Raw genomic sequence first — 26886 nt, 5'->3', positions numbered from 1 at the left:
ACCTTATTTGCACTTCTGATTTAACACCTTGTAGCTAATGTTAGCTGCGCGGATTCTGGCAAGAGTTTTTTTTTCCACCCAAGCAATTGGCAAGATTTACATAGAAGAAAACATTAAGAAGAGAAAGTCAAAGGTATAAATGAGCACAGAAATGTTCACAAACTAACAAGATATCTGGACAGATGGACATAAGTAAGTGGTCTTTTCATATAACTAACCTAACAGAATTCTATATACTGTAACAGCTGTATAGCAGCAAATGTATGCATATTTCAGAATATGAAATCATAAAACTATAAAAGTTTTCCACCATAGACCTTTATGGTCTATCATCTGCCATACAAATCTAATTGAACAATACTTCTCATTATAAGAAAATGTAACTACTATAACACTGTCCGCTGTGTATAAGAAAATAACTACTATAATACTGCTCCTATACACAAGAATATAACTACTATAATACTGCTCCTATATACAGGAATATAACTACTATAATACTGCTCCCTATATACAAGAATATAACTACTATAATACTACTCCTATATACAAGAATATAACTACTATAATACTGCCCATATATATACAAGAATATAACTACAATAATACTGCTCCTATATACAAGAATATAACTACTATAATACTGCCCCCTATATACAGGAATATAACTACTATAATACTGCTCCTATATACAAGAATATAACTATTATAATACTGCCCCTATATACAAGGATATAACTACTATAATACTGCTCCTACATACAAGAATATAACTACTATAATAATGCTTCCTATATACAAGAATATAACTACTATAATACTGCCCCTATATACAAGAATATAACTACTATAATACTGCTCCTATATACAAGAATATAACTATTATAATACTGCCCCTATATACAAGGATATAACTACTATAATACTGCTCCTACATACAAGAATATAACTACTATAATACTGCTCCTATATACAGGAATATAACTACTATAATACTGCTCCTATATACAGGAATATAACTACTATAATACTGCTCCCTATATACAAGAATATAACTACTATAATAATGCTTCCTATATACAAGAATATAACTACTATAATACTGCCCCTATATACAAGAATATAACTACTATAATACTGCTCCTATATACAAGAATATAACTACTATAATACTGCTCCTATATACAAGAATATAACTACTATAATACTGCTCCTATATACAAGAATATAACTACTATAATACTGCCTCCTATATACAAGAATATAACTACTATAATACTACCCCCTATATAAAAGAATATAACTACTATAATACTGCCCCCTATATACAGGAATATAACTACTATAATACTGCCCCCTATATACAGGAATATAACTACTATAATACTGCCTCCTATATACAGGAATACTGCTATATAATACTGCCTATAATACTGCCCCCTATATACAGGGATATAACTACAATAATACTGCTCCTATATACAGGGATATAACTACTATAATACTGCCCCCTATATACAAGAATATAACTACTATAATACTGCCCCTATATACAGGAATATAACTACTATAATACTGCTACCTATATACAAGAATATAACTACTATAATACTGCCCCCTATATACAAGAATATAACTACTATAATACTGCCCCTATATACAGGGATATAACTACAATAATACTGCTCCTATATACAGGGATATAACTACTATAATACTACCCCCTATATACAAGAATATAACTACTATAATACTGCCCCTATATACAGGAATATAACTACTATAATACTGCCCCCTATATACAAGAATATAACTACTATAATACTGCTCCCTATATACAAGAATATAACTACTATAATACTTAAAAAGAGTGTCTCTTCCTCTGGAAGATCTGACCTGTCCTATATCACACACACAACCCATTGAGGTGAATGGTTGCTGTGTAACACCTCATTTCCCCAGTGGTGGCGCTGCTAGGAAACTAAACTTACTGCCCACCACTTCATCTTTGTGGCAGTATCCCTTATATGGGGATTAGGGATGGTACAAACCCGAACTCTCTTGTAATGATTCCCGCTGTCTGCCCGCTCCGTGGAGCAGGCGGATCCAGAGGGAGGACCGCCTGGAAAACTGGGATACAGCCATATCCATAGGCTGTATCCCAGTTTTCCAGCCAATCCGCCCGCTCCGCGGAGCGGGCAGACAGCAGGAATCTGATGCCGAGCGTTCGGATTCATACGAACCCGAACCTCGGAGGGTTCGGACCATCCCTAATGGGGATAGTAAGGGGCATATCGCAAATTGAAAAAAAAACCACAGCTACTTTCTTGGGAAAACAGCGTCACGCCTGTCCTCAGGTTGTGTGCAGTATTATAATTCAGATCCATTTACTTAATTGAACTGAGCTGCAAAACTCACAACCAACCTGAGGACAGGATTGGTGCTGTTTCTGGAAGAAAGCCACCATGTTTCTCTAAGCCTGGATAAGAAAAAAAAAAAAAAAAAAAAAGGCTTCCAATATGGAAGCTGACATGGCGGCCATGTTGGATGTCATCAACCAATAAGCAATAAATGGCTAGGACTAGACAGGATGATTGATAGCGGTTTGGGTCTAGGATATAGTGCATGCGGAGTTCCCAGGAAATGTGTGGGGTGAGGATGAATTTGGTCTGTCCTCTTAAAACTTCCTATGAATTGACTCAGCTGGTTTCAATAACAAAAAATGTAAAAAAAAAGGAAAAAAGAAGTGTGGGAATCTCTGGCTGTGTATACATTATAAATGTACCAGGAAGATTTAGTGCCAGGCATTGAGGCTCGAAACGCACAGATCTGGCGGAGGGAGGGGGGGGGAGGTAGATGTGTTTATTTTAACTTGCATCTGTTGTAATCCCCAAGCTGAGAAAGTAGCATTAAATGTCAGTGTCTGCTGCGGCCATTGATCATATTATATGGTAGTAGATTAGCCAAGGACAAGCTACCAGAAATCAACTTTAAGTGGAGCTGTCACCTCAAAGCGGTGGAAGAAGACATCATGTGGGCCCAGGGAGTCTCAATGAGATGGTCACGGTTCTGACGTCCTCGTCTTAACCTCTTGCTGCAATATGCCAGAATAGTACGAAGAAAAGAGTGGATCTTCATACTGTGTGATGGAAAGAAAAGTACGGCCTCCTTAAAGGGTTAAAGGGATTATTTATTTTGTTGTTGAAGGAATAGCTGACCCTCATTCTTGTGATCAATGGGGCTTAGAGATGAGCGCAGCTGGAGCATACTCCAGTATGAGTGTGCAGCATGTGGCTGAAGAAGTTGGATGCAGCCCTAGGAAGTCCTCGAAAACACGGATAAAGCCATAAAACATTGGGGAAGAGATTTATCACACATGGTGTAAAGTGAAACTGGCTCAGTTGCCCCTAGCAACCAGTCAGATTCCACCTTTCATTCCTCACAGACTCTTTGAAAAATGAAAGGTGGAATCTGATTGGTTGCTAGGGGAAACTAAGACAACTCTACTTTACACCATGTTTGATTAATATCCCCCAGGGAGTCCAGAAAACCATGGATACAGTCTATGGCTTATGGTTGTATCCATGTTTTAAGGACTTTCTAGAGCTGCATCCTACTTCTTCAGCCACCGATAATCAAATGCAGAACAATCGGACTCGAGCATGCTCATCTCTAGTTGAGATCCCAGTGGTCAGACCCCCATAATCAGCTACTTATTCTGTTTGTGGTGAGGATAGTTGAGAGGTTTTACACTTGGGATAACCCCTTTAAGGAACGTCTAGGAAAGGTTCCTCCAGCTGCTTCTATGGGAAACTGCAATCATGTTAAACATGTAAAAACCATGGCTGTGTGTACTTAGTATTAGATGCCCGATCCCAATCTGGTGTTTGGTTTCACACATTCGCACAGTGTCTTATATGTTACTGCAAGGGGAGAAGCTGCGAGGCTGGGAACGAAGATTATGCTCAAGGCCTAATAGAAGGAACTTATTATAACAGTCACAAAGGCTTTGTGCTTAGTCCCTGACTTGCTGCGCCTTTATAAGAATAATATTAAGGTAATTGTTAAGACTTAGGAGCCCCTCAGTTTCCTCCATGGGAATTGGCAAATAACTGGGCTATATCTTGACAAATACAAGGACTGTGCAGTTAAAGTGTCCTCCAAAACCAAACCACCTAAAGCCCCCAAAATAAATCTGTGACAAAACAGGCATAGATTTCAGAAAGCAATATGAAGTCTGGGCTAGAGAAACATCAAGAGTCTGGGCTTGACCACCATCTAGAGTCTAGGCTTGACCACCATCTAGAGTCTGGGCTTGACCACCATCTAGAGTCTGGGCTTGACCACCATCTAGAGTCTGGCCTTGATCACCATCTAGAGTCTGGCCTTGATCACCATCTAGAGTCTGGCCTTGATCACCATCTAGAGTCTGGGCTTGACCACCATCTAGAGTCTGGCCCTGACCACCATCTAGAGTCTGCTTGACCTCCATCTAAAGTCTGGCCTTGACCACCATCAAGGGTCTACAACTATATGCCTCCAAAGGCTTTTGAGTTCTCTACTTTTTAGAGTCCTCACTATGGTCCTGTCTACTTTTGGGCATGGTTGACCACTGACAACATCCACCAGGTTCTCTTATGCATCTGCCCACCTTCTGTGCTCATGGAGGACAGAGCAATGGATGCTCTTACCTGTTTGGGTCTAGTTGACATTTTCATAATTTCCTTCCACCCCCTAGCCACCATTATACTCCTACAGCAGGTGCAATAAGGTTACTGGTCTAGGATTTTCACAGTAGAGTTACCTATCAGTATTCCTACCCCCCCCCCCCCCCCCCCCACACACACACAGACCTATAGAAGCTATGATGCTTAGGAAAGATGCAACCTTCCTTTTGAGGTCAAGATGGTGCCACTTACTAATATAGTGGCGTGGGATGGACATTATGTGGTGTAGTCACAGGCAGTTTTAACCGAACTTGCCAAACTGCTTGGGTTTGGCAACGTTCTCTGAACCCAGTTTGGAATTGACCATTGGACCATATATACAGCCACGGCGCAGGACTCACAAAATAACTCCAAGGACCTCCAAGTCTGGACTTGGCGTTTAGCAGTGAGGAGAAGCTTGATAAAGGTGTCAGTCCAACACTGAAACGCGTCGCTCATTTTTAAGCCTAGTGTGAATAAAAAAAGCCCAAGATGGACACCCGTGAGGTCTTGGAGTTATTTTGTGAGTCCTGCGCCGTGGCTGTATATATATGGTCCAATGGTCAATTCCAAACTGCATTTTCATGCTTTGGCATCAGGACGGGTGCCGGGAGCAGAGAACCAGAGGCCAGGCATCAAACTGATCTAACAAAAACGCCTACTAGTGTTGTGCCTATGATTTGCACAACACCACCAGGTTAGTTTGGTCATCTTTCAAGTAATTTTCCCACTGTTATTGTTTATGCTACACTATATTAGCACCCCTCTTTGTCCACATATGTTGTTCGTCTGCCTTGTTCTCTGAACCCAAACGCTCTGCATTTGACTCCCAATGGCTGGAAAAGTTGCATGCCACCCTAGGGCTGCCAGTAAAACACAGACACAGCCTATGGCCTATAGCGGTAGGCATGTTTTCCAGGACTCAAGTCAAGTGGCGAACATTTCGTCAAGTTCGTTAAACATTAACAGTAATAATTTCATCTGTTCATTGCCTGTCTGGTGCCCCTGTCTTTGGGTTTTATGGTCATCAATTAAATGGCTCTTTTACTATTTTAAAGTATTAGGGAAAAAAACAGGTTTCCTCCACAGGAAATATTGTAAGAGACAAAGGGAAGTGGTCTTCCTGTTTTCGCCACAAGAGTGGGATCACTAGTTGGAAAAGTGCTGCCTTTAATGGATGCCTGCTACAAATCCAACCAATCACATGATACTCTACGATCTCGATCCAACTAGTCACATGATACTCTACGATCTTGATCCAACTAGTCACATGATACTCTACGATCTTGAGCCAACTAGTCACATGATACTCTACGATCTTGATCCAACTAGTCACATAATACTCTATGATCTCGATCCAACTAGTCACGATACTCTACGATCACGATCCAACTAATCGCATAATACTCTATGATCACAATCCAACTAATTGCATGATACTCTACAATTAAAATCCAACTAATCCGATGATACTCTATGATCACAATCCATCTAATCGCATGATACTCTACTGATCAAGTTATTGCCTACATCTGGTGCCAAATGGATGGTGGACATGACTTTTGGCCAATGGCAGCTTTACCCTACTCCTATACAATGCCATTAAATGTACCACTGCGGCACATCTATTTCCTGGTCTCGAGGCAAAGAAGTGCCTATGTGGCTATGAATTAGGAACTTTTTCCAAACAGACTTTTGTTTACTAAATGCCATTCTTGATGGCACATGCAGTGGATCAATTTTTGTACTTGTATCCAAGTTTTGTACCGAAATCTTCTGGTGCCAAAATTCATGTTTTTGTGTTGCTTTTGAACTGACCCTGCCTGTGGCTATCCGCTATTTCATATGGCCAGGAGTGGCGCTATTTCCCATAACAATTCTAGGTTAAAGTGTACCTGTTAATTTTAAAATGTCACAGAGACATGTAAAAAGTTTTAATTAGTTGTGGTATTCATATCTTGAGCAGTCACTTCTCTACACGTTTGGCAGACACTTCTCACAACTAATTTTTTGCCTTGACAACCAGATCCCAACTGATTAAAACATTTCACATCTCTACAACATGGCAAAAGTGCTCCTTATTTGGAGCAACAATACATGTAATGCCGCTTATTTGGAGGACCAGTACATGTAGTGCCGCTTATTTGGAGGACCAGTACATGTAATGCCTCATGTCGCCTGTGGTGGTGCTGCAGGGAAACTGAACACTTCCCGTTTTCTTTAAAGCTGATCTCTGAAGGTTTCAGTACTTTTTAATCATTATAGTCAAGGATTATAGTGAGGCTTATTCAATGTATATTATAGCTCTCAAAGTAACATATACCAAAAAAGTTATACCCCTTCTCGCTTTTCCTAGTTAATCTTCCTGGGAACACGCTGATATTTGCTCATCCCTTGAGAAAGACGACTTGTCACTACTCCAAGGGGTACCAAGTCTTAGGTTTAATGTTTCTCATTAGTCATCTCACATAAGTAAAACGGTACGGGGGAAGGAGTGTGTGTGTCTGTGTGGGGTGGGGGTGGGGGGTGTCCACTTTTGGTACAAAAAAGGAAAAGGAACCAGGGGAATGTGGGAATGCTCGGCTAACTTCTGCCACATCAGCAATCTTGTCGCTGTTTTAAAAACTTTCTACCACAACTTAAGAGCAATTCAAAGAGAAACTAAACTCATTAGTCATGTTTAATAGTGAGGGGCTTTTTTTAGGTAACATGTGCTGATAATGGTGAGGATATGAGGGCCAACAACCTGGATTTATGAAAATAAATCAAGACCGGAGCTGGAAGAGTATCAGAGGCTTTCTTATGTCCAGCTGCGGGGAGTATGCAGAGAGCTGGGACTATCCTCATGTTGCCCTGGTAAAGAACCTACGTATGGTACACAGTCAGCCCGTGCGTTACTTCTTCTGAAGAAGTCTCGGCTGATTTTGGGGGGGACCAGAAAACCATCTAATGTATATGGGGGTCCCTTGTTTTCCCTCAACAGATGATGTTGGTGCAGAGGAGTCTGGCAGCGGCCTACCCCATCTCTAAACACATGAACATTGTTTTGGCTTAGCTCAACATTCATGGGAGAGATACACGTAAGTGTATGGCTACTGTACCTTGAGGGGTTGTACATGGGGTAAAAACAATATAAAATGAGTACTCACCTTCCCTGATCTCCTGCTTACCTCAATACTAATGTGTATCTGTCATTGAGAGAGATACCCGTAAGTGTATGGTTACTGTACCTTGTGGAGTTGTCAAGGGGGTAAAAACATTAAAAAATGTGTACTCACCTGCCCTGATCCCCCGCCATTGCCACTGAAGACCAGTTCTGTTGCATAGCCCCTCCTGGTCTTGGACTTGACACAAGGAAGAGCCTGCTCAACCAATTAGAGGCTGAGATGGGTCACCATTGCTGCCATTGATTGGCTAAGCAGGCACTCCATTGTGTCGAGACCATGAAGTGCTGTGCTGTGCTGGAATAGCAGTACTACTGTAATAGTAGTTGTACACAGCTATCTCTCCCAATCTCCTATACACATGAACACTAAGTGTGTTTGGAGTGAAAAAAGAGGGGTAAACTACTTCCATATCCTACAGTAAAGCAAATCCCTAAATGCTGGCTAGGCCCGTAATATCGTATAAAAAATAGAATAAAATAAAATTTACAATGAGAAAATAGAAACAGAAAAAAAAAAACTAGGCAATACATTTTCTTTTTATAACCTGCAAAATGGGTAGAGTATATGCTACTAGCGCTTCACTCATTCTCTATGAGTGTGTGGTGCCAGGCTCCATCATACCGAACCTTTGGATTTCCTATATGAAGACTTCTGGTGTGCTGCTCCCCAATGTCTCCAGCTCACACAGATCCTCTATACATACAGCGGACACACTGGCTCCATGTAAAGGCCTCATCTGTGCTTTGTATTCTATATTATTAGGCTATTAGGAACCGCGACGTCTAGTGCCACACAGGCTGCAACACTAAAAACATTCTCAAATATGTGAAAAATGTGTCTGCGAGCGGCTGCCGAGGTGGGGGAGACGGGAACCAGGAACGCTAGGTAGGAAAGCTTAATGCCGCCTGTATTCTATGGCTATTACTTCGTCTCTCCAGCTGATTCGTGGTGCCAGTGTGTGGTAACCACAAGAGCTGGCCATCCTCTCCCCGCACAGGAGAGATGGAGATGGACGTTCTCCTAGATCCAAGGCCTTATACAAACCAATACTGTTGGTATACTTTCTCCTATAATTATTACTTCTATTTTTATATGATTGTACCGTTACTATTATTATGGTTTTATTATTACTTCTATAGTAATAATATCTATTATTATTACTACTTATTAATATTTTTATATGACCACCACAACCATTATTATTGGTATTGATTCTACCATTGGTTTACTATTAGAGATGAGCGAACCTAAGCATGCAGCATTTGATTACCAGTGGATGAAGAGGTTGGATGCAGTACTAAGGCTGGAGAACATGGATACACCATAGGCCATTTCTATTTTTTCTATGGTTTACAGATCTGTAAATTACTTCTATTAAAAAAATCTCCAGTTTTCCAGTACTTATCAGCTGCTGTATGTCCTGCAGGAAGTGGTGTATTCTTTCCAGACTGACACAATGCTCTCTGCTGCCACCTCTGTCCATGTCAAGAACAGTAAATCCCCACTGAAAACCTCTCCTGGTCTGAACAGTTCCTGGCATGAACTGAGGTGGCAGCAGAGAGAATACACTACTTCCTGCAGGACATACAGGCATGATGGGGATTGTAGTTTTGCAACAGCTGGATAGCCAAGGGTTTCCTATCCCTAATCTAAATGTTGTTTTGCCACCCTATTCCCCACTATGAAAATAAATAAGACAGCCATAGAAATTCTTGTTATCAATCTTTTAAGTGTATACCCTTAAAGGGAACCTGTCAGCATAAAAATGCGGTTTAATCTATTGGCATCTTGTTATAGAGCGATAAAAGCTGAACAGATTGATATATAGTTTAATCCAGGGCCGTCTTTCCCATTGGGCAGGGTAGGCGGCTGCCCGGGGGCCTATGACTCATGGGGGGCCCCAGTGGCAGTCGCCTACCCTGCAGAAAGACCTCCCCACCATTGAGTGGGCCGCGACCCGCGGCCAACCCTCTGTAGTAGTTGAGACTGAGAGAATAGCGCGGCCGGCCGCCGCGCTATTCCCTCAGTCTTTTCCGGGCCTCAGCGATCGCCCAGGAGCCGCAGACGTGCCGCGTGCAGGCACGTCTGCAGGCACCTACATCAGGTCCCCAGCGGTGACGTCACTTCCCTGACGCGCCGCTGAGGACCTGAGAGCGGAGAGAGGAGCGCCGTGCTGCAGCAGCAGGGAGAGGCTGCTGCAGACTGAAGATCCGGGCCGAGGAGAGGTGAGTTGTATTTTTTTATTTTTTTTTAAACCCCCTCACATGTGGCCACACGGGGGGGGGGAGGGGGGGGGGGGGTTGAGATGCACAGTGGGGCTATTTTAGATGGGAGGATGCAGGGGGGGGGGGGCTATTCTTTGTGGGTGGATGCACGGGGGGGGCTATTCTATAAGGGGAGATTTACAGGGGGCTATTCTACATAGGGGGGTGCATGGTGGGGCTATTCTATAGGGGCGTATTCTATATGGGGGGATGCACGGGGGGCTATTTTATAAGGGGGATGCACAGGGGGGCTATTTTAGATGGGAGAATGCAAGGGGTCGATATTCTTTGTGGGAGGATGCACAGGGGGGCTATTCTATAAGGGGGGATGCACAGGGGGGACTATTCTACATAGGGGGATGCATAGGGGGGGCTATTCTATAAGGGGAGATATACAGGGGGGCATTCTATATGGGGGGATACACGGGGGCTATTCTATATGGGGGAATGCACAGGGGGGCTATTCTATATGGGGGATTGCACAGTGGAGATTATTCTATATGGGGGTGCAAGGGGGCTATTCTATATGGGGGGATGCACAGGGGGGCTATTCTATATGGGGGATGCAGGGGGGGCTATTCTATATGGGGGATGCAGGGAGGTATTCTATATGGGGGGGTTGCACAGGGGGGGGTATTCTATATGGGGGGATGCACAGGGGGGCTATTCTATATGGGGGATTGCACAGTGGAGATTATTCTATATGGGGGTGCAAGGGGGCTATTCTATATGGGGGATGCAGGGGGGTATTCTATATGGGGGGATGCACAGGGGGGCTATTCTATATGGGGGATTGCACAGTGGAGATTATTCTATATGGGGGTGCAAGGGGGCTATTCTATATGGGGGATGCAGGGGGGTATTCTATATGGGGGGATGCACAGGGGGGCTATTCTATATGGGGGATGCAGGGGGGGCTATTCTATATGGGGGATGCAGGGGGGCTATTCTATATGGGGGGTGCACAGGGGGGCTATTCTATATGGGGGATGCAGGGGGGCTATTCTATATGGGGGGTGCACAGGGGGGCTATTCTATATGGGGGAATGCAGGGGGGGCTATTCTATATGGGGGATGCAGGGGGGTATTCTATATGGGGGTATGCAGGGGGTATTCTATTTCTTTTTCCCCACATGGGGCTGCACAGCACAAGGTTAGGGGGGATGCGGGGACTTGATCTTGGGTGGGGGGGCCCAGTCCACAGCTGTGCCCAGGGGCCCATCGTTTTGTTAAGACGGCCCTGGTTTAATCAAGGGGGAAAATAATTGTATTTTGTTGAAATCCCTGCTTATTCTGGCCTTAAGAGTCTAGTGGGCATGATGGGAGTTGTAGTTTTGCAACAGCTGGAGGGCCCCTAATTTAGCCCAATGGGGGAGATTTATCAAACATGGTGTAAAGTGAAACTGGCTCAGTTGCCCCTAGCAACCAATCAGATTCCACCTTTCATTTTCCAAAGAGTCTGTGAGGAATAAAAAGTGGAATCTGATTGGTTGCTAGGGGCGACTGAGCCAGTTTCACTTTACCTCATGTTTGATAAATATCCCTAAATAAAGGCGGGTTCACACTACGGAGTTCTCGCGGACAATGTCCGCAGAATTCCGTCAGCTGTCCGCCCGCACATCTGGGCGCCTTTCCGCCGGCCCCATAGACACCATTCTATGGGGCGGCGTATTCCGCTATACGCTGAAAGAAGTGTCATGTCACTTCTTTTAGCGGATCGCGGAATACGCCGGCCCATAGAATGGTGTCTATGGAGCCATCGGAAAAGCGCGTGCCCATGCGGGCGGACAGCTGACGGAATTCCGCGGACATTGTCCGCGAGAATTCCGTAGTGTGAACCTGCCCAGGGGCGGATTAACTTTACCATAGGCCCCGGGCTGTTCACCAAGCCTGCCCCCCCCCCCCCCACTGTAACTATGGCAGCACTAGCCTTGCGTTCACAGTACAGAACAGATAATGTCATGATGTCCTGATTTGTGCAAAATTGCCATAAAAAAACTGTGATTTTTTGCAAATCATGGCGGAAGTGTAGCCAGGAGACAGTACACCACTGAAAGAATAAGTCTTTTTGGGTGGTCATGGGCCCCCCAGGCGCTCAGGGCCCCGGGCTGCCGCCCGAAACGCCCCTATTATAATCCACTACTGAACCTGCCCTAAGTCTGTAAGGTGGGGAGATTTATCAAACTGGTGTAGAGTAGAATTGTCTTAGTTGCCCCTAGCAACCAATCTGATTCCACCTTTCATTTTCCGAAAAAGCTGTGAGAAATGGAAAGTGGAATCTGATTGGTTGCTAGGGGCAACTGAGCCAGTTCTACTTTACACCAGTTTGATAAATCTCCCCCAATGTGCACTATGGGGGACATTAATTACATGGAACGATTATCGGGCGAATTTTCGCGATAACGATCGCATTGAGCGATAATTGTTCCGTGTAAACTCAGCAAACGATCAAGCGATTAGCTAAAAATCGTTCATTTTGATCTTTGAACATGTTAATAAATAGTTGTTGATCGTTCGCAAAAATCAAAGATCGTTCCGTGTAAACAGTCGTTCACTGATTTTACCTATGTGCGAGATAGGCTTAAGCGATCGCAAAACGATCGCAAAACAAATTTTCTGTAACGCTGATCGTTATAAAAAAAAATCGTTACTTCGAAATCGTTAATCGTATGATTGGGCGAATTATCGCTCCGTGTAAACGTAGCATTATGAAGTCTGGTGTTTTTTACGCTCCGAAGCTCAGGGGATTTATGTAGAGGCGCATTTCCTCTACATAAATCCCGATCGTGCAAAGCCCGTCCATGCGAAAATTTTGAAACCTTCGCCAGCTCAGAGCGGGCGTAGGTTTCAGTATCATTTTTCCACCGGAAAAATGATAAATGCGGCGCACGCAAAGGCCGCACCCCCTCTGCGTGCTGCCGCACTCCCTGTAATGCCCCCTCTCCGCCCCACTGGTGAAGGTGGCACAGATGTGAAAAAAATATTCGCTAAAATACCATTTGCGAATATTTTTACAATGATCTGCCCCATCTGCGACTAAAAAGGACATTTACGCCTTTTCATACGTGTCCTCCTATGTTTAGTCCCTATTCATGTCTCTCCTCCCCAGTCTTCTCCCCATCCCAGTCGCTGTGTCATAGAACACCCTCTGACCTTGGGATGGAGTAGCAGAGTTGTAGTAGTAGCTGAACTCCATTTGTTTTCTGCCGAGTTGTGAGAATTCCTGGCAGGAAGTAAAGCTCATGATTTCAAGCTTATATCCTTTTTATTTGTCATAGCCACTTCCTGCCCGTCTCCCAACATCTGCTGCTCCCCGTCACAACCGGGTTTGGGAAAGTATTAACCAATTACACTGTGTATGAAGAACAGTCAGGACTCTCTGTTATTTCAGGCCACCTCCTGTGCTTTCCTCTATAACATATCAGTGTGTCATCTTTATCCTTGGATACAACACAAACTACCTGGAAACATATGTATACAATGCAAAAAAAAAGGTCAATAGGAAGGCTATCTGTTCATCCTGAGCTTCCTGGTTCCTGTCAGTAAAGACACCCAATCTTATATAGCCTACACTTATGTCATCACTATCTATAATGTTTTCTGTCCGTATAGGATCCATATATACAATGGTAATGAAGTACTTGTGTCTATGATGGGATAACACAATATAGACGGATTATATCATTGTACAAGTAGCAGCATATGCCGTCCATATGGCCCATGTGTAGCAATGTTGACCTCCTATATTGCCAAGTATCTACTAAAGCATATGGGCCAAGTTAAAATTCTGCTCCCTATTGTTACTTGACTAGATAGACCAAGTGTTATTGGAGTTGCTTTTAATTTTTAAGTGTAGATATATACTATGTAATAAATTTGAGTAGCTTTGTACATATATTACATTACTTATCCTGTACTGATCCTGAGTTACATCCTGTATTATACTCCAGAGCTGCACTCACTATTCTGCTGGTAGGGTCACTGTGTACATACATTACATTACTTATCCTGTACTGATCTTGAGTTACATCCTGTATTATACTGCAGAGTTGCACTCACTATTCTGCTGGTGGGGTCACTGTGTACAGTATGTTACTGATCCTGAGTTACAGCTTGTATTATACTCCAGACCTGCATTCACTATTCTGCTGGTGGGGTCACTGTGTACATACATTACATTACTGATCCTGAGTTATATCCTGTATTGTACCCCAGAGCTGCATTCACTATTCTGCTGGTGGGGTCACTGTGTACATACATTACATTACTGATCCTGAGTTATATCCTGTATTGTACCCCAGAGCTATATTCACTATTCTGCTGGTAGGGTCACTGTGTACATACATTACTGATCCTGAGTTACATCTTGTATTATACTCCAGAGCTGCACTCACTATTCTGTCGGATTGTTCATATGTTCAGTTTGCTATTGTTTATGCTTCAATATTAGTTATCATAGGGGAAACATGTGGAATATAGATTTGTATTTTCCCCCGATTCCCTAACCCCGCAGTTTACTCATGCATTTCCAGGGATTTTATAGCCCCCCTATAAAAAAGTTAAAAATACTGGAATCCACCATTTTTTCCCTAATGCCCGGTGGCTGTCACCTCTCCCAGGATCCGTCCCTGAGAGAGAGTGATGTCATTATTTTATTGTCCAGTACAGAGGACACAGCTGCTCTGACCACGTAGCTGCGTTTTACAGGTTTGTTCAGCTTTGTTCTTATTTACTAGTTTCATCTTATATGAATCAGACTTTTACTTTTTACCATTTTTACTCAAAATCCTATAAACTGAGCTAGCTTCAGTTTCCACCGATTGAGTGACTCATCCATCCAACCCTGTGGCTCTGCAGCTGGAGGCATGCTGGGAATTGTAGTTTCAGCCATAGTGTGGGTATCATCAAATTAATGAGGTTGTCTTTTTACCATGAAATGGCCCTAGTTGGGTTTAAAACAAACAAAAAAAAATGTATACTCACCTACCCTGATCCCCTGCCGCCATCCCTATAAAGCTCTGTCCCACTGTGCAACACTTCTTGGATGTTATCTCTACACATAAAAGTCGCCACCATTGGCTGTAGTAGTGATCCGCCTCAGCCACTATTGGTTTTAAGAACAAGAAGCTCTACACTGCAGGACCAGGCTCTGCTGGAACGGAAGGGGTGGGGGATCAGGGCAGGTGAGTAAACTTTTTTGGTTTTACCCTAAAAGGTATTCTCTGGACAAATCTATTTTATTTCCTCTATTATATCTTATAATGAGATGAAACTGATTTCATTCTTACCCAGTCTATACAGTAAAGCCATATTCACTTGTCTGATTCCACTTCTAAATCCTGATGGAATATGCTCCCTTCTACATGCAAATGGTATATTAAAAACAGGAAAAACTTCTTAACATGAGGTAGGCCCTGGCTGGCATCAAGCACAGCCAATTATCTATCCTCTGGCTGTTATGATGTCTGATTATATTCACATGCAGTGGCTGTGCTACACATGATAATGTCTCTGTTCCATGAGCAGATATGGTGGCACTCCTGCAGTTCTGTTCATTATTTAAAACATACACAGTGGATTTGCTATAGGAAATTCAAACAATCTGGCCCAGTCTACACAGTAAAGCCATGTTAATACAGTCAGGATTCTTTCAGCATTTAGGTCTGGCATCCGAGCAGAAATCTAGATATCTGCTTAGGATTTTTTACTGAAGATTCATTGAAAAATACAGTGTAACTGCTATTGGCAATTTTAACATTCTGGCCCAGTCTACACAGTAAAGCCATATTTATATATTCATAATTTTTCTGAAGATTTAGATGTGAAGTGACACCTAAACAGATACGATATTCATTTGCCATATCTACCAACAAGGGTCAGATAGTAAATTAAATACTCCACACATAGTGGAAAAAGCTATGAATGTGAATTTCTATGAATTTCTGTTTCATTTTTCTGCTGGAGACTCTTCAACAAATACACAAAGGATTTACTAGAGGCAATTCCAACATTCTGGCTCAGTCTAAACAGTGAAGCCATGTTCATATGTTCAGGATTCTGGCAGTATTTTTGCTTCAGCTTTCTACTGAAGACTCTTAGGGTACGTTCACACTTACCAGATCAGCAGCGGATTTCTCGCTGTGTATTCGCAGCGAGATCCGCTGCCAATCCCTGCCCAGTAAACCCTATGAGCAGACAAACTTGCAGCAGGATGCACATCCCGCTGTGAGTATGTCCGCTGTGAGTATGTCCGGCTTGCTTCAGGGCTCCCAGTGTCTTTATGTCCCGTTCAGCCAATCAGTGCGCTGCTGCAGGGCAGTGCACCGATTGGCCGATCGGGACGTGCCGAGAACCCCCAAAGCAAGCCGGATCGTGGACCAGGAGGAGTATAGGCTCCGGCGGTGAGGAGTTAACGGGGCGGGCTGCGGACAAACTCACAGCAGGATGTGCATCCTGCTGCGAGTTTGTCTGCCCATAGAGTTTACTGGGCAGGGATCAGCAGCGGGTCTCGCTGCGAATTCACAGCGAGAAATCCACTGCGGATCCGGTATGTGTGAACGTACCCTTAAAAAAAAATACACATTGAATCTGCTCAAGGGAATTCCAACATTCTGTCCCAGTCTATACAGTAAAGCTATGCTTAAATGACAATGTGGCTAGCTCATCTGCTGGCACATCCGAAGCAAAAATCTTAATTTCTGTTGAATATTTTTTGGAAAATACACAGTAGAAAAATATTATAGCTAATTTCAGCATCTGACCCAGTCTATATGTTAAAGCCATGTTTACACATTTAGGATCCTGTCAGGATTTACATGCAGATTCTGCACCTAAATCCTGAAAGAATCTGGTGACATTACAAATAAATGAGATATTATATACTCTAAGATTATTTTTTACATATTCAGTAGATTGTTGATTCTAGCAGGTGTGAACCTAGCCTAGAACTTACACATAACATGAATTGCCAGCCTATTGTGTGAACCCTAGTGGGCAATATTAGAACTGCAATATTTTATCTTCATAGATAATAACATAAATAAATACATAAAAAAATAATAATAATATTGATAATAATAATAACTAATAATAATAATAATAATAATAATAAAATAAGTAAATGAAATTAATTTAGATTCTGTCGTTTTAAGCCCAGCATAATATTCTGACGTGTTCATGGGGCATAGAAATGTATGGGGCCCATAAATCAGCAATAGGCTAAATTTAACACTCAGGCTATATTTATCCGTGAAAGTAACTCCTCGCAGTAAATCCTGGCTGCTCTTATTAATTGGAATGACACAAGGCCCGGCCTATGGACACCTTTAGGTCTACGTGCTCGGTGGTTACGCCAAATCAACACCTCCTGTTTACTTAAATGTTTTTATGCAAATGAAATGTTTTTCGGTGTGCTCGGCGGGGACTATATTTAGCCGCATTTCAAGGGTGTTTTTGTGCTTTCTGTAATGATCTAGTGGAGACGGAGGACGTCTTGGACGCGTATAATTGGCGCAGTAATAAAGTCTCTCCGATTTGTAGCAAGTGCTGCAAATAAGAAACTCCTGTGTCCTGAAGATTTACTCAGACTACCCCAAAAATTCGGAGATGGCGATGCGTGTGAGAAGGAAAGAAACTGTTCCAGGTCAAGGACTTTTTCTTTCCCAGAATTTACAAAGCTCCGGATTCTCTCACAGTCTACACTCAGCTCATAATCCCAAACACAGCGGACAATTTCATAGAGATACTGTTACCCTACAGACCTTTGGTTGTGCTAATAACATTAAAATGTTGAATCATCTTTTCTTAAAAAAACCACAGTGGATTTACTAGAGGCAATTCCAACATTCTGGCCCAGTCTATACAGTGAAGCCATGTTCATACGTTCAGGATTCCGTCAGGATTTTTGTTTCAGTTTTCTACTGAAGACTCTTAAAAAAAAAAAAAAGGAAAAATACATTGAATCTGCTATAGGGATTTCCAAAAATTCTGTCCCAGTCTATACAGTAAACTTTGCTTTTGATGCTCCTCTATTGTACTTCTTAAGGCTATGTTCACACTACGTAAAATTACGGCCGTAGTTCTCGACGCAGAACTACGGCCATAGTTTTGAGGGGTGGAACATAGCCTTATTTTCAATGGGATCCCGGCCAGAGCGTACACACATCGTATGCGCTCCGGCCGGGATCCCATGCGGCGCCGGAAAAAACTGACATGTCAGTTTTTTGTGACCGGAATTTAGTGAATTCCGGCCGCAGAAAACCCTGTCAGTTCACACAGTGAAGCAAGCGGCTCCGGCCGCTCGCTTCACTGTGTGCTGTGGGAAGCTCTAAATCAGGCGCGCGCTGATGCGCCCGCATCAGAGCTCCGTGGCCGGAAAGATTCAGTCACGGAACGGCTGGTCACAAATGCTGTGTGAACATAGCCTAAAAATGTAGGAAGATACTAACAGCCGGGTGTAACATTAATGGGGAAAATCCTATTAGGACTGTGTAATTATTGGTAAAAGAAGCCCTGTAATAATGACATTACACCCCGCTAATCCTGACAAGGTCAATACGGTAAAGCTATGTTCACACTTTCAGGATTCTGTCAAGATTAAGCCCCCCTTTACAATTCAGGAAAAATCCATGACGTCTTATTAGAATATCCAGATAGATTACCGGATCCACAGGGTTCTATTGGGTACAGATACCCTTTAGGACTTTCCCTGAATGGTGTCCATGCTGGAAAACAGGTCCAGAAATTATAGGACATGTCTTAGAATTATTTAGAATTTGGGTACAGATGCCCCATAGAACCCTATGGGGACATCCAGATATCCTCACAGCTCTGGATGCGCAACTGGAAAATGTCTGGAATTCCCGATGCACTGCGTGGCAGCATTTTCCAGTGCTAGCATCAGGACAAGTGCCATCAGGTGCTGACGCTGTGTTTGACAGGGCCGGATGTAATTGGCTCTAGGCCCTGTCAATTACTCTTCTGGCTGAAAGCAGCAATATGCCTTTGGCCACAAGAGGTCGCTCTCTTCTCCCCACTCGTGCCAAAAGACATAGGGAGAAGCTGGCCAGGAGCCATGCAGCAGGTGAGTATTTTTTTTTTTTCAACATTTTTACGATTAGGAAACACTGATGGTTTTCTGAAGCCTCCTGAAGGCTTCGTGATCAGGTTTCCTGACCGTATATATGGCCGCGGTCATATGAAGGGGGCATTAGAGGTGGGTTCTGCACCAAATCCACCGACATTCCACAGCTATGAGATATTATATACTGTATTCACATGTGGCAGGAAGAACAATGCGGCTAATCCACAAGGGGGGTTCCTACTGTATATATCAAACACTCTGGTCAATTTCATGGGAAAACAGTGACCCTATGTGGGAGATTTATGGAACATGGTGTAAAGTGAAATTGGCTCAGTTGCCCCTAGCAACCAATCAGATTCCACCTTTCATTTTCCAAAGAGTCTGTGAGGAATGAGAGGTGGAATCTGATTGGTTGCTAGGGGCAACTGAGCCAGTTTCACTCTACACCATGTTTCATAAATCTCTCCCTATACCTATATGGACTATACCCTTTAATACAGTTTAAGTATGTCTCCCCACATGTCTACACATACGCATGAAGGAATAGGCCGCGGCCAGACTCCTCTGGTTAGTGCTTATCGCTCCAAAAATAAAAGGATCAGACACTTGAAGTCCACCATGCCTGATCCTTCACCCCCCTGACATTATCTGTTGGGAAGCCAATATACACTTCTATCTGATATGTTAAGGAACCTCAGTACTGTTGTCCCTTTATGTAGTAGAGGGGTCTTGGGCCTTCTGATGGACCCCATATAGCTACCCTCCTGCTCCTACACCTAATATGAAAGACTTTCTGTACTTATCAGCTACAGAGAAAACATCCTTCTCCTCAGGACGTGAGAAAAACTCACTGGGCTCTAAAATAAGCTATCGGAAGGAAGTGGAAGGAGCTCGGAGTGTGAATGGAATGTGACTTTTTCCTCTATATGTAAACTTGGAGTTCACCGCAGAGATGTATAACCCTGGGTTCAAACATGTGGAATCACGGCCCCTAAGTCCCTCTAAAAAACCTATGGTTGGGGGGGATGGGGCGGTAATAAGTGCACCAGATCAGCTCTATAGTGTAGGATCAGCAGAGTATGCTACCCTGTACCTGTGGTAACCAGATCCACTGCCTTTTCTCTAATGTGTATGGAGGCGTAAATGCCTCTTTAGGGCAGTAGGGCTTTAGGGAGGGCACAATGGGGGGGGGGGGGACAACTTTATGTAGCCTCTAAGTTGCAAATTAGTGACTTTGGTCTGATCCCAAGTGGGTGGGGCTTGGTAAAAAAGAGGGTGTGGCTACTAGTGTCCATCAAACTTACTATAACTTACGCCAGACACTTGGAATCTAAGCCGGCCACTAGACCTACAAAAATCTGACACAGTGCTCTCTGCGCCCCCTCTGTCTGTCCAGAGCAGTAGAGATTTTCTATGAGGATTTGTTACTGCTCTGGACAGTTCCTGACATGGACAGAGGTGGCAGCAGAGAGCGCTGTGTCAGACTGGAAAGAATACGCCACTTCATGCAGGACGTACAGCAGCTGATAAGTACTGGAAGACTGGAGATTTTTTAAACATACGTAAATAACAAATCTTTATAAATTTCAATAAACGAAAATAAGTTCACCGGAGTACCCCTTTAAGGTTATAAAGTGTCAACGCACATCCCTCTTTATGGGGCTTGTAAGTGCTGCACTTGGCTATTGTCACAAAATAAATGTGCACTGCTCCTCCATTCAACTGGTAAACAAGGGACCTCTGTTTTTGTGATTAGTGGGGGTCCCAGTAGTCAGGCCCAAACCAATATAGTTAGGATTATTTTATTTATATAACCCCCTTTAAAATAAAAAAAAAAATAAAAAAAAAATTTATAATGTTTTGGGTATTTTTTATTTTAGATTTTTTGGGGGAGTATATTTTATCCCTTTATTGGCAGAGTATATCAGTTCCGGTGGGGAAAAAAAAAAACATCAGTAGGGAAACGAGGCCTCCTTGGCGGTACTAGCGCCCACGCCACCATGACCTCCTCCGCATCAGAAGCCGATGCCACAGAAGTATACAGGGATTATTTTTGTTGCCATATTTTTAGAAGGCGGCGGTGACTGCTACATTTCTGGAACTATGAGAGTCTCAGAGAGCGCCATTGTTGGTTTTATACCCGCAGGCTATAGGAACGATCCTCTGGCACCCAGGACATGACCTCGCCTCCAGCCATAATGTCCCACTGAAGACAATGGAGGGCCCCGTCCGGATTCAGATCACCCCGGGAGCCTCTTTTGTCCTTAGAGAGGTTGGTAACGCTAATAAAATGGTGATTTTTTTTTTTTTTACTGAAGTGGGTTGTGGAGTGTTACAGTGCAGACAGTTTCCCACAACACTGGATATAACCGCATAGTAATAAAGTTTCCTTCATCTCACATCTCGTGTCACATGTCCCCAGGATACTCGCAGCGTCTGGCTGATTTACTTTACTACATACATTTTTTTGGACTGTTTATTGTTTTATGTCGCATTTTGAGATAGGAGGAAGAAGAGGACAGGCTGCTGCTATGTTTCTCCCAGCTTACAGGGGTACTCCGGCAAAAAAACTTTTCTTTTAAGAGAATTGGTTTCGGTTATACAGATTTGTAATTTACTTCTACTTAAAAATCTCCAGTCTTCCAGTACTTATCAGCTGCTATATGTCCTGCAGGAAGTGGTGTATTCTTTCCAGTCTGACACAGGGCTCTCTGCTGCCACCTCTGTCCATGTCAGGAACTGTCCAGAGCAGGAAAGGTTTTCTAGTGTGATTTGTTACTGATCTGTACAGTTCCTGACATGGACAGAGGTGGCAGCAGAGAGCACTGAGTCAGATTGAAGAGAAAACAACATTTCCTGCAGGGCATACAGCAGCTGATGAGTACTGGAAGACTTGAGAATTTTAAGTAGAAGTAAATTACAAATCTTTATAACCATCTGAAACCAGTGGATTTGAGAGAAAAATATTTTCGCCGGAGTACCCCTATCAACAGTACTGCCATATGCTGTCATCTTCAGGGGTTTCATTTAGACCCCTGTAAGGTGTGCTGTGAAGAGTGCATATGTGAGAAGTAAAGATAGAAATGTATAAGAAAGTACTCTCATTGGTCTACGCATCCACATGACATACAGATAAAAGATAACCCTTTCAATACTGCAGCTGTGCAACAACTAAGTACATATACTTACAACAGCGACATCTTGTGGTGAAACTTTAACACTACTACATCACCACTTACATTCAAAAAATACAGGCTTTTGCAAAGGGTGTAACTAATAGCAACACCTGTGGTGGGATACCACAGATGTAACATGACCCATCACACCAGACCTCTTCCTCCATTGCTCCATACACCAGGTCTGATGACCACTGTAGACACTTTCATGGGTGGACGTGGGTCACATGACCAGTCTGCGGGGCCCCATACATGTCCTCCTTCCTGACTCCTTTCTATCACAGCCAGTGGGGCCTTTTTCAGCAGTTTGCGCTATGGTAGCTCTTCTGTGGGATCGGACCAGATGGACGTGTTCCAGAAATATCTAGAATATTTACTTTTGTCTCCAGAGTCTAGGACTGGGACTTTACATTAACCTCTTAACCAGCTTAGCCCATACAGTAGCGTCCAGGAGTAGACGGCAGCTTTTCTGAGTTTCTGGCATGGACTTAACATTATACATTATAAAAGTATAGCAGACGCGACACATCAGATCAAACATATGTCTGTGTCTTGCCAAGCTGTGATTATGTTGGCATGGTGGCGGCTAAGAGCCTGTTCTATAGGCCAAGAGCTCCTGCAGCAAAACCCATAAAGACTTTATATGCAACTGGTGTACTGGAAAGTTCATAAAATGTGCGGCACACTGTGGGTAAACAGCCGTATAATGGGAGGGTTGTATCTGTACCGCTACTGTATTCTGATGAATTTCCTTACACCTCGGTTTTGGGTCGGAGGCCATTGGCCAAGGTGGAATTTGAGGTCCTGATAGGGTCTCCTTGGGACATACTTTCATAGATGGAGAACAGTTTTAAAGCAACTGGTGTCAGAAAGTTATACAGGTTTGTAAATTACTTCAATTTATAAATCTTAAGTCTTCCAGCACTTATCTGCTGTATGTCCTGGAGGAAGTGGTGTATTCTTTCCAGTCTGACACGGTGCTCTCTGCTGCCACCTCTGTCCATGTCAGGAACTGTCCAGAGCAGGAGAGGTTTTCTATGGGGATTTACTGCTGCTCTGGACAGTTCCTGACATGGATAGAGGTGGCAGCAGAGAGCACCGTGTCAGACTGGAAAGAATACACCATACACAGCACTGAACAGGGTGATAGGGTTGATTTATGTAGCACAACAAATAAAATGTGTGTGTGTGTGTATGGGAGGGGGGGGGGGAAGGGGGAGGATAAACAGCAGCAGCAAAGCACGGAAAGGGTTACACTAAGCCCTGCTGCTGCCATGAGAGGGAAGCCCTGATTTACCTTGCATGGACAGATGCAGGTTCACTGTCTTTCTCTCTCCTTTCTCCAGCACAGAGCACATGTTAAGCACCACCCTATACTCTCTAACTCCCCCCCCCCTCTTCTATCCAGCTGTTGCTAAAGACAGATTTCCCCTAACAACCCGCAGTGGAAGGCATGAAGTGGCCAAGGCTTTAGAGCAGGTTTTTTGGAGTCATTTTTGGTAAATTAAGTCATTTACAATGATGTTAGGAATCCAATAGGCATTGCATGCTGGGTACTTTCCTCACCTTCTTGCAGCTTCAGGTTTAGGGTGAACCAACCTTAAAGTGTCACTGTAGTTTAATTCTTTTTTTTCTTTTTCTTTTTTTTTTGCAGAAATCAATAGTACAGGAGATTTTAAGAAACTTTTTAATTGGGTTTATTAGACAAAAAATACATTTTTATCATGAAAAATCAGTAAATTTACAGCTACATCACCAGGCTATCTGCTCTGCCAGCACTGACCTCTCTGACTTCTGAATACAGGCTTTCACACCGGTCCCGCTGTGTAATCCTTTGTTCTCTGCTCTCTGCTGCCGACTAATCTCCCTCCTCCCCCCTCCCCTCTCCATAGGTTACACAGGGCTCGTCTGATAAGATTTCCTAATAATAAGCAGTGAATGAGAGAGGGCGGGGGGACCTGGGGGAAAGTCTTTTTGAATGCAGATAATGGCATATTTGTCTATAAAACTCAATAACAAAGTTTCATAAAATCGCCTGGACTATTGATTTCTGCAAAAAAAAAACAAAAAAAACGACAGTGACACTTTTATGGCTCCTTGGTGACCCAGAAAGACCCCAGAAAAAGGATAGGCTATGATGAAGTGAGGCCATAGATCTCTGACCCTTGCAGGTAGCTTGTGCATTAGAGGTAAAGGGCAGGTTTGCACGGGCCTAGCTTCTTGTAATAGATGGCCTCCTTGTGCACTGTATAGTATATGACAGAGATACGACTCTATGTGATACCTCTATGCGAGGGGTCTCCATCTTTGATGTGGAATACGAACAGGAGCGGCCTTCTACTACTATACTGCCTCCTTTGTTGTCAGCGAATGGAACCGCTCAACCATTACATCCTACCTAGTCCTGCTCACACAGTATAGTCCAACATACGAGCCGGTAGCCGAGTCCGACATCCATCTACCGGTATGGTAGACGGGATGAGGAAACCTTGATTTCTTTGGAAAGACCTCGGTGTAGTCTTTGGTAAATTCCCATATAAGTAATCCCCATATACATGACCCCACAGTATAACCATAGGGTAAGTTTATAAGGAAACAAAAACTTTTCCCTCTCGCCTCCTGCATTACTAAGAGGCGGCCAGTTCTGCCGAGCTCGCTCTCCTCCGCCGCTTGGGCCCCGGCCAAACAAAACATAAACTCCCCTCACGTCTTGGGCTTCTCCATGACAACATTGAACTCATCAGCACAGACAACAATTGTTCCAATCCATTCGGCTCCTAAGGACAGCTATAGATATTATTGCAGCTATTCTCTGCCAGCCAGAGGGAAAGAAGAAGAAAAGTTAGATCGCATTACCATTTACTTAAGGGAGATGAAAGGCGGGCGGCCATAATGAGCTTTATTCTTTCTTTTTTTTTTTTAGGTATACTAAGCGGTAAATGGCTCCGAATAATCCGAGATTAAAAAAAACGAGAGACCTCAAGGCTATCGCATAAAGCTATAATGGACGGAGATGTCCCATAAGTCATCAATGTGTGCACGGCAAAGGAGCTCTGATCCAATAGATCCACGGGTATGGGGAGTTTGGAAAGTTTTTACATTATTATTTTTACTTAAAGGGGTTCAGTCAACTGAGGACACCATATCCAATTAGAGGGGATTTCCCAAGATTTTTTTAAAAAAATGATCTGTTGATAGAATAGGTGATTTGTGAAGTCATCCACAAAGGGTAGTCATTTGCTGCATGTTTTAAAGGAGTACTTTATATATATATATATATATATATATATATGTATTTTTATTTATTTGTTTATTTTTTTAAATCAACTGGTTTCAAAAAGTTACACAGATTTGTAAATTACTTCTATTTAAAAATTTCCAGTCTTCCAGTACTTATCATCTGCTGTATGTCTTGGAGGAAGTGGTGTATTCTTTCCAGTGCTCTCTGCTGCCACCTCTGTCCATGTCAGGAACTGTCCAGAGCCGGAGAGGTTTTCTATGGGGATTTGCTGCTGCTCTGGACAGTTCCTGACATGGACAGAGGTGGCAGCAGAGAGCACTGTGTCAGACTGGAAAGAACACAGCACATGATTGTTTTGATGATCAATCCCTTTAACCCCTTAAGGACAAAGCACAAAATGACCTTAAGGACCGCGACAATTTACATTTTTGCGTTTTCGTTTTCTCCTCCTCGCCTTCTAAGAACCATAACTCTTTTTTTTTTCAGGAGCAGGTGTACTTTGTAATGGCGCCTTTAAATCTACCATAAAAGTAATGACGGAACCCTAAAATATAATTTATGGGGTGAATTTGGGAGAAATAATGCGATTACGCAAAGTTTGGGGGAGTCCATGTGTACGTAATGCACTTAACAGTAAAACTGGCATTTTATCTTTATTCTATAGGTCAGTCTGAACACAGCGATATGCAGTTTATATAGCTTCTCTAAAGTTTTATTATTGTTATTACAGTAAAACTTTTTTTTTTTGCAAATAGGTGTTTTTAAAATGGCCCCATCGTAACTCCTATAGCGCTTTTATTTTTTTCATGTACAGGGCTGTATAGGGCGTCATTTTTGCATCTGGATCTCTAGTTTTTATTAGTACCATATTTGTTTAGATCGGATTTTTTCTAGATCAGACGTATTGATCGCTTTTTAGTAATTTTTTTTTTATATATAAAATGTAATTTAAAAAAAGCAATCTCTGCGTTTTTTTACCGCTTTTTGTTCACGCCGTTCACCGTGCGGTAACAATATTGTTTTATTTTAATAGATCAGACGATTACACGAACTACGGTATATTATATGTTAATTAACTTTATTACTTTTATGTGTTTTATGTATAAAATGGTAAGGGGGGGGTGATTTTCACTTTTATTGGGGGAGGGGCTTTGGGACATTTTTAAAAACTATTTTTTTATTTTTTTTTTACACTTTTACATACACTGATCACTGCTATGCCATCAGTGTTATTGGCAATCTTCTCATAG

At 42.8% G+C, this 26886-nt stretch overlaps 1 protein-coding gene and 1 long non-coding RNA gene across 3 annotated transcripts in view; one reads left to right on the top strand and one right to left on the bottom strand.

Moving 5' to 3' along the window:
- Positions 1-26886, bottom strand: part of MAML2 (mastermind like transcriptional coactivator 2) — a 109223-nt gene that overhangs the window by 62494 nt on the left and 19843 nt on the right. The window lies entirely within an intron of this gene.
- Positions 118-25525, top strand: LOC138792329 (uncharacterized). Of its 2 annotated transcripts, none has more exons than XR_011363121.1 (3): positions 118-192; positions 21366-21491; positions 25319-25525. It is a non-coding gene; the product is annotated as an uncharacterized lncRNA (long non-coding RNA). The 2 variants fall into 2 exon arrangements; XR_011363120.1 differs by lacking the exon at positions 118-192 and adding an exon at positions 19744-19786.

Source organism: Dendropsophus ebraccatus, chromosome 5, assembly GCF_027789765.1.
Source record: "Dendropsophus ebraccatus isolate aDenEbr1 chromosome 5, aDenEbr1.pat, whole genome shotgun sequence".
Classification (NCBI taxonomy): Eukaryota; Metazoa; Chordata; class Amphibia; order Anura; family Hylidae; genus Dendropsophus; species Dendropsophus ebraccatus.
The sequence above is the reverse complement of the archived record's forward strand: the minus strand, read 5'-3'. Positions and strand labels throughout refer to the sequence as shown.